General features: G+C 40.4%; 1 protein-coding gene across 1 annotated transcript in view; it reads left to right on the forward strand.

Annotated features, from left to right (window-relative positions):
- Positions 1 to 13,595, forward strand: part of LOC122788707 (interferon-induced protein with tetratricopeptide repeats 5-like) — an 87,434-nt gene that overhangs the window by 16,618 nt on the left and 57,221 nt on the right. The window lies entirely within an intron of this gene.

The following is a 13,595-nucleotide window of genomic DNA, read 5'->3' on the forward strand; positions in this document are numbered from 1 at the left end:
TTCATACCACCCACCTCTCAAAAACCATGCTGAGTAGTTCTGCCTCAAAACTCACCCAACAATGGAATTGTGGGCAACAACACAGACACCAGATAGTGCCTTATGGGAGGAGAACAGTTTCACAGACCATCCACCTTGAGCATCAGCTGTGGTGCACAGTATCTTTTAGACAACATAGGTTCATAGGTTCATAGGTAGGTACTAGGCTATCTGTCCAAGGGCATTTATAAGCCTAGCCAGAATGTGTTGGCTTTCGCCTCCCTTTAGATTAGTTTCCTGAGCCTCTGTCCAGCAGGGCCATTGAGGTGATCCCAGGGGTAAATTTACGATTTCCCATCCACTTGTCAAGATTTCTCTTGAAGAGAGTCAGTGAGGAGCTTTGCCTAACATAGATTGGGATTCTATTCCAGATCGAGGGAAGCCTCTGAGATAGGAATCTATCCCTCCAGCATGTCCTATTTATTGTTGTGCTGAGGTTTAAATCCCTGGAGCATGTGGCTCTAAGAGATTTGGTTTTCTTGAGGTGGAGCATGTCCATTAATTCCAGGTTAGACATGGCCTTGTATGTCAGGCAGAGATCACCTCTGAGTAGGTGGTAAGCAACTGAGTAGAGCTGGAGTTTCTTTAGTCGAGCTGCATAGGGCATCTGTTTGAGGCCCATGATCCTCTTGGTGAGGTACTTCTGTGGTCTTTCCAGCTGTTGCAGGTGTCGAGTAAGGTACATCCCAAATGGAGCATTGTACTTTATTATGGGCCTGATGAGCAATGAGTAGAGGGGCACAATGACCTCTCTTGATCTAGATGTGAACCCTTTCGTGATTAGGTAGGCTACATAGAAGGATTTTCTAACCACTTTGGCAATGTGATTATCAAAGGAGAGGTTGCTATCTACTTGGGTCCCCAAATCCCTAATTACATCTTCCGTACTTAGTGGATTACCACCTATATGGTAGTTCGTGGGCACTTTGATTTTCCCAAAGGGGATGACTATGCACTTTTTGGCATTTAGCTTGAGGCCATGGTTATGACACCAGGTATTCATCTACGTGTATCCCTTCTGGAGGATGTCTGTGTCTGCCGGAGAGTCGATTATGGCCCTCAGTTTACAATCATCTGCAAACTTGGTCAGCCATAGTCCCCCCATGCTTGCCTGTACCTCAGAGAAGTATATACCGAACAGGAGGGGTCCCAAGACTGAGCCCTGTGGGATGCCACTTGTAACCACTTTAGAGTCGGACATGGCACCCGCAACTCTGACCATGTGAGTTCTATCCATGAGCCAGTTGGCAACCCATCTCGTGATATAGGGGTTAATGTTCAAGCTGGTAAGCTTATCTATAATGTCAGAGTGTGGAATGGTGTCGAAGACCTTTACAAGGTACAGGTAGGCCTTGTGGACTACCTTTCCCTCATCTATGGCCTTGGTAACTGTTTCAAAGAAATCAACTAGGTTTAGGAGGCAAGATCTGCCTTTAACAAAGCCGAATTGGGTAGGGTCCAGTGTCTGGAGTTTCCCAATGTCTCTGTTAATGAGTTCCATGATGATGCACTCCATAGCTTTGCAGACCAGGCTAGTCAGGCTTATAAGGTGATAGTTCCCAGGATCCGTTGTGGCACCACCTTTGTGGAGTGGGATATCTGTTGCTGTACACCATTCTCTGGGTACATAGCCTGTAGTAAGGCTGAGTTTGAACAGTGAATTTAGGTGAGGGTTTAGTTAATTTTGGAGCTTGTGTAAGACACAGCCTGGGATGCCATCCGGTCGCACTGATGCTTTGTTTTTGGCTTTGTAGAGGGCTGTTTTCACCTGTGTGTCTGTAATGTCTGGGGCTCTACATTCTTCTGGGATAGACACGGGCCCTTTTGGGGGTGAGGGGGGTAAAGTTTGCACTGAACCTGTCAGCCAGGATGTTGGCAATGTCAAATGGTTCAGTGTATTTTTTGCCATTTTTCACTAGCTCAGAGCAGATCTGAGAGTTGCCACCTAGATTCTTGAAATAGCTAAAGAAGGCTTTGTGATTATCTTTGGAGTCTTTGGCAATTTTTCTTTCGAAGCTGGCCTTGGATGATTTTATGAGGGATCATAGTTTCTTGCTAATACTGATCAGAGTTGCCTTCCCTTTTTGGGATTTTGCTCTATCATGTAATAGTTTCCTCCTTCTGTTGTATAGCTTATTTATGGCCGGGGTCCACCAGACTGGTTTCCTCTTTTTGGAGGAGTGAGTCTTGGTTTTACTTGGGATGGCTCGATCCATGCATTCCTGTAGGTGCTCATAGAATGCATTTGTAAAGGATTCTGCGGTTTCGGCAGCATTATCCTTTAGCAGGGGGGCTTTGAAACTTTCCACCTCGGTCTTGAGAAGTGTAAAGTTTGCTTTTGAAAAATTTTTCACAGTGGTTTCCTTGGCTGGGGGTGGGGTCGGGATGTGGATGTCCATTGTGATTAGTTTATTTTCTGATCTTACCAGTGAGGGGTTTACTTCTGGTGTGGAACATTGGGCCCCCATATTGGTGATGATTAGGTTCAATATGTAGTCACCTCTTGTGGGAGTGGTGACCAGTTGTTCCAGAGCGTTTGAGTTTATAAACTCTAGGAAGTGTTGGGCAAAGGAGTTTGTACTTGAGTAGTTTTCCCAGTCAATGTTTGGGTAGTTGAAATCACCCAATATCATGGTGTTTGGTAGGACCTTCATATTTTCCAATGTTCTCAGGAATGCTGAGTGGGTGTATTGAGACAAGGTGGGTGATCTGTAGCAAGCTACAATCTGAAAAGCAGCTTTGCCCACTGTTAGTTGCACATGGATGGTCTCCGAGGCCTCGTGCTGTGCCACTAACCTGGAGGTGTGGGTATCCTTGATGAAAATGGATATACCCCCACCTTTCGTATTTCGGTCCGGGTTCTGGGGCAGAAAGGTATGGTATGAGTTATAGCCTGGTAGTGCTGCGGTGCTCTCTGGAGCCTTGAACCAAGTTTCTGTTACTGCACAGATATCGATTTTCTCCATACTGAGGAGTGCCTCAAGTGCATGCATTTTGAGGTTTAGACTTCTGGCATTGGGTAGCATTACCCTCAGTTTTTGGTTTCTTGTGTTGTTTATGGAGGTGGGTTTGTCTTTTGAGCCTTGCCTAAAAAAGGCACTATGGGGGTGGCAAGAGCCTTGGCCAGTATTCGAAAGCCTAAAGTCGACAGGTGCAAGCCGTTTCTGGCGAAGGAACGTGGCTTGTCGAGCATGTTATCCCAGGCTGACAGACTCTGCATCCCCTTTGAACGACACCAATAGCTTAGCCAATTGTTACAATTGATCATTTTATCTTTATACTGTGGCATCGTTCTTGGTGAGGGCAAGATGCTACTCAGGGTCAGTGTCATTCTGGCCTGGGCTACATGATCAGAGAGCTCCTCTATGTCTCTTTTCATGTAGTCCAGGGAGGTATGTCTCAGGTCGTTCACACCAACATGGACAATGACAGAGTCATATTTGTACTTGTTATGGGGTGACCTGAGTGCTTGTGTTATATGACGGATCCTGGCACCAGACAGGCAACTTACAGTAACCTTCTCCTTGTTCAGTCTAGTGAGCGGGACGTCAGTGTGCCTGACAATAGAGTCTCCTATTACTAGTGCATTGGGTGTGTTATTTAGCCTTAAGGGCTGTGATTGTGTGGCACACTGACTTTGTGAAGTATGTGATACGTAGTTGTTTTTTGGGGGGTGGAGGTTGCTTGGATGTCTGCTTTGGAGATCTCTACTGCTTTGGCAGATTTTTATTTAGAGCCTTCGAGTATGTTTTTGTGTATTTACGTGTGTTGTTTGCTGGTGCCAATATGACTAGTCTATGTGAGACTGGTAGTGTGGTGCAAGTGTTTCCCTTCTCCTCCTGACTGACTGTTCCAGTCTTGGGTTGAGAGAGCTTGGCCTCCAGTTTGGCTGTATAGTTGCATCTCTCACATACATTTGTGTTTGTTGGAAGGAGGAGGGGGTTGTTTGTGTACATTAGGCAATTGTAACATTGCCTCAATATGCCCAGATTCATCAGCTGGACTGGAGTGTACACCTGAAATTGCCCTTTGGACATGCCTGAACGGTTAAATGAACAGTTTTACTGATTGTCCGGTAGGGATGAATAGGGAGCCTTGTACTTCTGTATAATATAGGGGGTGCAGTGCTAGCATTTATTAGTGCTTACTGAGAGAATAGAGCAGGTGCTGGACTGTAAAAGGAAGGTTTGAGTGCTTAATTTGAGAGTTTGACTAGTTCCAAGGGAACATACCAGTCACATACTGCACTCCATATCATGGCTAGTCACTCAATGATGGAACAATTGTATTTAGTAATGTCTCCAAAATTGGGGTTGATGACTACTCCAACCTATGGCAGGGACCCATGCTACAGGTGTAAGAGGTATATATGCTGCTATTGGCCAGTGTATGCCCACCATTAAGTTGGGTAAATAAGGTATTGGTCAGACAATATCCATTTGCCCATTTTGGCAGGTAGCTCTGTGGAGTGAAAGATAGAAATAAAAATGAGCAAACTGCCAAACATGAACTAAACATCGCTACACTCAATATAGGTTCACTGACAGTGGATGACATGATGGTAAGGTGGAGGCTGGGCATACTCTGTATCCAGAAAGCAAGGAGGAAGGGCAGTGCAGCAAAGCTGCCTGGCTTGGGATTCATAGTCTATTAATCAGAACTTGATACTGTGGGGTAATTGTGGCGATGGAGAGTCTATAGAAGACAGTGAGGAATGTCATCATTAGAATAAGTGATAGACTACGTGCAAGGACCCAGTGACACAAAACAGTCTTTGGACTCACAAAGAGTTTTACAGTGGGACTGGGTGTGCTTCAGGCTTCAGCTCTGAGCCCACTGCTGTTCATAATGGTGATGGACTACGTTGGTTGGTTGGATGGGACAGATTATCAAAGCTGCTGTATGCAGATGATGTGGCATTACAGGCAGATCCTGAACATCTGCATTACAAGCAGATTCTGAACAGCAATTTCAGCAAATGAAAAAAAAGAAAATAATTTCAACAAATGATAGGTAAATAGAATGCAAAACTTAAGGCAAAAGGATGAAACTGAAACTACGTATGACACTTGTAATCACGGCCGGCCTTAGGCATAGGCGAACTAGGCGACCGCCTAGGGCGCCGTAAAGGCCAGCCTCTTAAAGGGCGCAGTTTTTATTTATTTGTGTATTCATTTTAATTACGAAAGTGTGCGCTCTTCTCTGCTTTACAGCCCTCCCACTTAAAGCACCTACAGGACGACACTAAAACTGGATAGGGCTAAATTAAGTTACTTTTGGATTTTCAAAATCAAACTTTGGGAAAAAAATTGCTGTCAGTAAGTTTCGATGCTTTTATTTATTTTTTATTTGCTCGGAATCCCTGGTAACCACCAGCACGTGATAGTTGCTTTTAAATGCTTCACTATCGTGCGGCGGGTTAGCGCTGCTATGATGAGATAAATAAACATTTAACAGACATAAAAAAAAAGACACAGCACTGAGTACCACTGGGGTTGCTACTTCAAAACTCTTTGTTTACTTTAAAGTGAGAGACTTGGTCTCATTCTGTGACAGATTACTGCAGTGCTAATCACAAGCTCCATTATCTTTTTCTCCTAAACAGGTACATACGTGCATTCGTACATGTTGTTTGTCTTTTCGGCTTTTAGGGGTAGCCACAGCGGAACTCCGGTCTGCATTCATATATATGTACATAAAATGTCACATCTTATGGAAGCGCAGATGGACTGGATATATTTAGTCTATTCCGTGCTCTTAGTCATTAGCGAGCGCCTAAAATTTAATCTCCAAATTGGGTGTAGATAGGTACATAGGTGGCCCTGTTAAATGCTCAGGCCTCTAAAATGGAGTGCTCATGGCCTTAGTTATGCATATATATTATAGCTCTAACACTTTCTTTAAAATGTGCCACTGCTCAAACTGTAATAGTTTAAGGGGCTGCAAAATTGCATATTAGTGTGCATCCCTTCCTAAATAGGATTATCCTTAAAGTGTAGTGCTGATGTGCCAGGGTCACTGATGCCCGCCTAAGGGGAGTTTTTATGCCCCATCAGCAAAACAGGAGAGGCCTGTGTACTGCAGTTGTCTTTCTCATACATTAGATGATGTTACTCATGTACAAGGCTATTCTGGGAAGCAAGCAAACAAGGAATACAGAGCCTTAGGAATGTGTTTTGCTGAATGTATGTTTATAATTTTGTGTGCGCGCTAGGGTTACCACCTGTCCACTTTGCGAGGGACAGTCCCTCTTTGGGCAGTTGTGTCTTGCAAAAATAAATGAAAAAATGGCAAATGTCCTGAGATTTTAGGACAAAAATATTTCTTGTATTTTATGTTATAGTTGCATAAAACAGTTATTCTGTATCTGAAACACATAAATGCTATAAGAAACAGAATAAGCAACTAATATGCTACAAGAATAAGTTTTTATTTGGGCAAAAAAGTGAAGTTCTGTCCTTTGTACTGTCCGTGGGTATGTTTTGTCCTGCAAAAGCTGATGTTTGTACCAAAAATGTCCCACTTTGGGCATTTGAAAAGGTGGTAACCCTAGTGTGCACGCGCATGTGTGTGCTTATACAGTTATGTAGCTGTGTCACACATCAGTGAACCCAGTGATATTATCAAGATGCAGATACTGCCCCTAAACATACACAGTCTATTTATTTATGTATGGTGTGTGTGTGCGTCAGACACACATGGGCAGTGTAGTAGACATTTTGGGATGAATGGGACAAAACAGGCTTTGCAGATTACAATATACACTGCTCATACCAACAGACTACAAACAGCTGTTTCCACTCCAAGGCATAGCAAGTTTCATAACAGAAAATGGGGGTAATTATAATACATGTGGACTGAAAATCACAACAGTTTAAGAAACATTCTAGATATGTAGATCACTCATTTAAATCTAACTTGAAAAGTTATTGTTGGAGGTATCATTCCCATCTCTTTTTGTGATGACTTATATCTTTCAACCAGATAAATGTTATATACATATATATATATATATATATATATATATATATATATATATAGATGTAAATGGCATCCTGGTATGTGACATTTCATAAACAGACAACAAGCAAATGGGCCTGCTGAGATCTGTCTTCTGCTCCCTCCCAATGAAGTGGTGATGTCATGTTTGGATGTATTTAGGTGCTATAGCTATAGTACTGGAAACAAAAACATATGCAACCAAGGAAATAAGTAAATCCTATACAGACAAATGAAATCAGGTAAAACAAAGTAAAAGATCACCCAGGAAAGGTGACAACATTTAGTAAAATCAACTAAAATAAAACAGAAAAGTAATCCCATGTTGTAAATGCAAGCTCAAATAAATGAATTTTAAACATCCCATAGATGCTGGTTAAGGTACGCTGGACTCTGAAGCCACCAAGGCAGTAGATTCCATAGGTTGGTACTAGGCTATCGGCCCTAGGGCCTATACAAGCCTAGCCATAACAATTCCCTGGCTATTTCTTCCCACAATATTTACTCAGTTTATTCAGATGAGTACATTTTTTCGGACCATCTACTGGAAACCAAAATACTCAAAAAAGCACAGATTTTGAGTTGTGTAAATGAATATTCACAGTACAGAGGAATACAAATGTTTCTCTGTGAAAGGAACACACTTCTAAAAATAGCCCTTTTTATGGGTATAAATGGTAACAGTTAAAAATAATATGTCCCCTTTCTATATGTCTTGGGGTAGCATTGAGTATATTTTCAAAATGATACAAGGGTGGTGTGGGACTGGGTCCGAGTACTGTATGTAAATTTCTGTCTACACCTCCCCTAATGGATCACCTGGCACTGCTTTTCATAATGTGGAACAAACAGACAAAAGTGCAACACAAACAGCTTACTTAACAGCCTCACAAACAGCTTACTTAACAGCCTCATCTAGGAAGCTCACAAGATGGTTACAATTATAAGTTATTGTTTAATTCATGCGATTCACTATTATTTACAATGGATATCAATTTAAAAAAATTCTTAACAGTGATTGTGCTGCCATAATATTTCAATGTGGAACAATAAGGAACCTGGACTCATAACGGGGTACACTTGAGCAGTATGGGTAAGCCTGATATGATGAATGCAAATGAGTAATTAGATAAAATAATTAAACAAAAGAAGGAGAACTCTGCAACGTTGTTCGTGTTTCAACTGCATCAAGAGCCATCCAAGTTAAGGTAAGAATATTTTACTGTATTACTACAGTTGTATTTGCTTTAAACAGCCAGTAATCACTACTATTTTTGGGCATTTTTTACAGCATTTATTTAATTTTATGGCAAAAAATAGTCATTTGTCTGTCTGCTGGCTTTTCTAGTTCTGCTTGCCTCCAAATCACCCTGCAGAAGGGCGAATTAGCCTGGAACTTTAATTGTTTGGTAGTTTGTTGTTCATAGTTGCTAGGCATTTCCTACAAAGGATGACATACTTAATCAGCAATCAAATGGGCACTGAAATATCAATACTCCATCTACGTGGTGTGGGAGCAGAATACATAGCGTTCTGCATCAAAGACAATTATGCTACTAACACTGCTTTCAAATTCTACAACACAGTGTATCATTTGATAAACAAAACAGTTTTAGTCATTTCCTATTGCAATATTACCAGTTTACCAATTTTTTAATGTAATATAGGCAGTTAATTCTTCAAGGGCAACAGGCACTGAATTTGTAGATGAAGCATTGAGATGTAAAGTTGTTTGCCAGTGGCAATCTCTTCATTAGTTACAGATTTCTTTAATGTGGAATTGTTCAGATGATTTCTCTTCTGCAGAGATTGTTTGTATTGAGTGATATTGGTAGATTGTAATGACAGAAGTCTGAGTGGGCTTTTATGGTTGAAATTTTCTGAAATGGGTAGTTTTGTCATTATTGGTTTATATATTTTGTTTCTTTGCTTATTAAAAGAATACTTGAAACTACAAATTTAAAACACATTGTAACAAGTGGTGCTGTAATACATAGGGAATATAATTTAATGCAATCAGGAAGTTGAATTAAAGAATAAATACATGTATGCATGGCCGTAAAAATGTGTGCAAGGAGTCTGTTTTGAAAACAGCCCAAATGTAAACTTAATCCTCCACTGACTAGAAGCATTTTCTATAAATATGGGTTTCCATGCATTTTCAGTGGCAGAGAATTTTACTGTTCATGCTAAGCCTGTTTTCATTGTGAGATTGTACTGTTTAGCAAATGGGATCTGTGTTTGTGCTACTCTACCTTAAGCTTCTGTAAACAGGGAGGAGAGAGGTCACTATTCTACTTTCACAGAGCTGAAAGGCTTGCTTGCCTACCCCAGAGTAAATTAAAGTATTTAGATTAACCTAAGCAACCCTTTGAACCAAGGCACACGGGCTTCTATTTTCTGAAGACATGGCTTTTATAGTAAAGTATGTGTGAAGGAGAAACAGATTAAAGCAGGTTTATTAAAGGAAATTTCCACCTTCACTCACAGTAAGACGCTGTCCGGTTCGATTCTCAGCTAGAGCGTCTTCTGTGTGGAGACATGCGTGAATGGGCGTACCTTCATTGAAGGTTGTGCATCAGGCCTGGCAAGCCGGTATGTAAAAATCAACTGCCGATCATTAGCGGACTGGAGTTCCGCTGTGGCGACCCCTAACCTGGAAAAGCCGAAAGACACAAACAAACTTGCAGTTTAAACTACATTACAAGGTATCCTTTCTTCTATGTATTTAAATAATTAAAGGGAATGACTGGACTGGCTTTCTTGGGGAGTGAATGAGTGGAGTGGCTTTTTTGGGGGAGTGACCTACCTGTGGGCATGGCTCATAGGAGTGTTTCATGAGTATGGTGTGGTGGGGCTTAAGGGGCGCCAGAGCACTATTTCACCTAGGGCGCCATATCAGCTAAGGCCGGCCCTGCTTGTAATGGCAGCAAATGGGTGAATCAGCATATGAAAGCTGGGATAAAAGAGAAAATAGTGGAACAGGTTAACAGCTTCAAGTATCTGGGATTTGTAGTTGAGGAGAAGGGAAGTCCAAATAAGGAGATCAAAACTAGAATCAAAGGGGACAAATGGCACAGAGTTTGAGATAAAAAAAATGCCAAAGGAACTATAAACAACAGTGGTGCAAACAGTATGGTACAAAAACATATGCAGTTAAGGCAGAGCAGTTAAGAAAGCTAGAGGTGATGGAGAAGAAGTGCCTGAAATGAGTAGTAGGATACAGACTCTAGGACAGATAAAGAAATTATGTCTTCAGGGTAAAAGACCAAGTAGCTCCATTTGCAGACTAGGTAAATAAATAAGAAACAGATTACAGAGTTTCTGGCACATGTAGAGTAAAGCAGAAGGCAATCTGGTGAAAATGTGTTTTGGACAGAGAGGAAGAAGGTAAGAGGAAACAAGGGTGTCTAGTGTAGAGCATGGATGGACTGTGTCACTGAAAACCTGCAACAGTTAGACATGACTGTGAAAGAAGGTAGGAGAGAAGCATTCAATCAAGAAAGATGACCACAGTTGATGTGACACCTTGACCCCTTGTAGAAAATGGGGAAAAAGGGGGTTGATGGTGATTAAAGATCCTTATATTAGCAGTAACTACATGCAAAGGCATGCAGTACAACAGCTAACAGGTACTGCTATAGGTAAAAAGAAAGTTACACAATCTCAAAAGGCGTGTGTAATAAAAAGCAGAATTATGTAAGAGAAAAAGCAAAGTAACAAACAACTATCTATATTGTAAAGAAAAGGAAGAATAAATTGATCAGTTTGCAGACAGTTGAACCAGAGCTGTACCATACAAAATGTTGTTGCTGCTGTTGATATGCAACTGTAAGCTGGTGAGTTTAATGCCTGAATGCAGTAAATAAAATAATCAAGGGTTCTATATTCAAATTTTATCACATAATTGTTTTAGCTAGGTAGCAGAAAGAAGCTTAAAGGATAACAGTTTGTCCTTTAAACTCAATGCTGCTCTGGTAGTAGGAACATTAAAGAAAAGTTTATGTTTTCTTTTACCAGACTGCAGTCATGGCAGATCATGCAAGCTACAGGTGTCATTGTAAGCAACCAGAATATCCATAGCATGATCAAAGACATCCAGTGCAGAATACGTATTGTTTTTGGTGATTTCAAATAGTTGTGTCCTAAGCAACTTCCTGCTAGGACAATCTTGGCTTCCTCAATCTTCCTACAATTACCCTTAAGTGTTGCAAAGTTAGCTGGTACAAAAATGGAATACTCGGTATGGACTGCTGCAAACTTCCCTGGAGCTGTCACACGTTTTGCCCTCTCTTGTGTCAGGTCCATTACTGACGTGCTTATACCCCTAGAGTCAGGTTTTATATTATAATTTTCACTGTCTGAAAGGCTCAGGTGCAGTGATTTGTAGGTGTTTCTGTAAAAAGTCAGAACAGTTATCCAGGAAAATAAATGGAAATGTTTTATCTTCCCATTTCACCACAAATGTCTAGATATTTGAACAAGGTTGGGGTGTCCTTTTTGTAACACAGAGAATGCAAATGGGAAAAAGGCTTACTGATGTTCATTATGTCTTTATTATTCACACTGGCTGCCCTACCCCCAATGCCCTCCCCCCGTAAGAATCTATTTCATTGTTTTACCTTTATTAAAATTTGTTTTTCAGCAATGTTCAGGAATTTGAGTATTATTTGGAGAGTGTACTGATCAGGTTGGGGAGGAGGCCTTAAAAACGATGTGCTCTTTCCAAAGTTATAAGACGTGAAATATTCAAACCCTTGGGTAACTCAGTCTACAGGAAACTTAAAAGGCTGTTCTTAGCTTTTGCTTCATTAAGACCAACTAATCTCAAATTATTTCACCTTGAATGAATCTCTAGTTCATATATTTATTATATCACTTTGGTTAGCATGTCACTAAGACTGTACAATACATATACATTATTTGTTCAAACAGTAGATTCTAGAAAATGTACCTTTGCTGACAGCTGGTTGATTTCCTCATGATTTTCAGAAGACATCTGTTTTATTTCTGGAGTATCTTCTAAATTCTTCGTTACAAGCAACCAAATAGTTAAGTTTGCTGTTGCCTGCCACTGACATTTCTGGATGGGAACGTCTCATCAATCTCTCTGTTCATAGTGTCAGTATAGTACAAATAATATAAATGTGCTATCATTATTCATCAATCATTATTATCTGCACTTAATCCAGAAGCTAAGCAATCAAGCAGCCATTATGCTGAGAACCAGGATAATTAAATGCAGGTTGGCAACATAAAAACTGTGCCTTAGTTTTAATTGTAAGTATCTGAATTTAAAACACAGGACAGTAAAAAAAAACAGGTAGAAAGATGTCGAACATGGTTTGTGTGGTAGTTCAAACCCTGCTCTCCTAGCAAGCAAATGCAAGTGTGTGTCATCAGTTAAAAATTTTCCCCATAAGAAGCATTGTTTTTCTGCTCATATGCTTCCATCTTCTAATGGGTGATCAGAAATATTTCTCACACTGGAGAAGCACTCTGTAGTAAGTTCATTCAGTTTATTGCCTTAGTCATTGTATAATCAGAAACTGCATACATAAATATTAGTGCTATTAAATATAGCAGTACTTTGTGTAAGCCTGTTTTGAAAAAAAACTTATAATTAATTAAAAATGGCTGCTGTAAAAAGTTATAAGGCATGCAAGGATATCTTAAATTTTGGCTTGTTTCCAACAGCTGACTGTGACTCATGATTTGGGTTGTCCCAGAAGGGGTATTACTACACAGCTGACACTATCTAATCCTTTAATACCTGCATACTTCTATTATCACCCCCAAAATTATTCCTATTTCATTTTTATTAGCTGCTGTTTAAGATTTTGTCAAACCACTAGGTTCTAAATAAAACTATAGCAACTGAAGTTGTCAGGGTCTGAATGCAAGAGACATATACATTCTCAAAGAACATGATGCTGCATTGTTACCACTGCTCAGCTGCAAAAAATACAGGTAGATGGTCTGCATTTTGTGAGCATTCAGGAGTTCACCAGCTGGAAACTGATCTAAAACATGCACTGAGGTCTGCATGTGGACATGCCCACTCACATTCTATTCCATCTCACTGCTTATGATGTGAAAGCCATAGAAAAGATGCTGCTGGAAGAACTATTTTTTCCAATAACAATAAACTGCAGAATATATGCCAATATGGGTTTACGGAAAATAGATGCTGTTTGTCCAAAATTATTCTGTAATATTGAAAACACTAGGACTTGACAATGACAATCCAGTTGTATACTGTAACTTCAATAAAACATTTGATTTGGTCTCCTTAAAGAAGAAACAATGAATGAGACTGTGTAATAGGAGGGAAATGGGCTCATGGTTAGAAAGGTGTTTGGATGGCAAGAAAGTAGTTAGCAGGATCCTGTCAAAGAAAATGCTTCTTGCTAGTGATGTTATGGTCATTCCAAAATCCAGGACTCTTAAACATCTTTCTATCAGAGGCACTGAGAACAGGGTCAGCTAATTTGTGGATCAATCTAAAAAAAAAAACAAAGACAGTGGAAGAGCTTTCAAGTGTCATCAGAAAACTA

The sequence above is a fragment of the Protopterus annectens genome, chromosome 14.part0 (genome assembly GCF_019279795.1).
Source record: "Protopterus annectens isolate FY-2018-M chromosome 14.part0, PAN1.0, whole genome shotgun sequence".
In the NCBI taxonomy this organism is placed as follows: Eukaryota; Metazoa; Chordata; order Ceratodontiformes; family Protopteridae; genus Protopterus; species Protopterus annectens.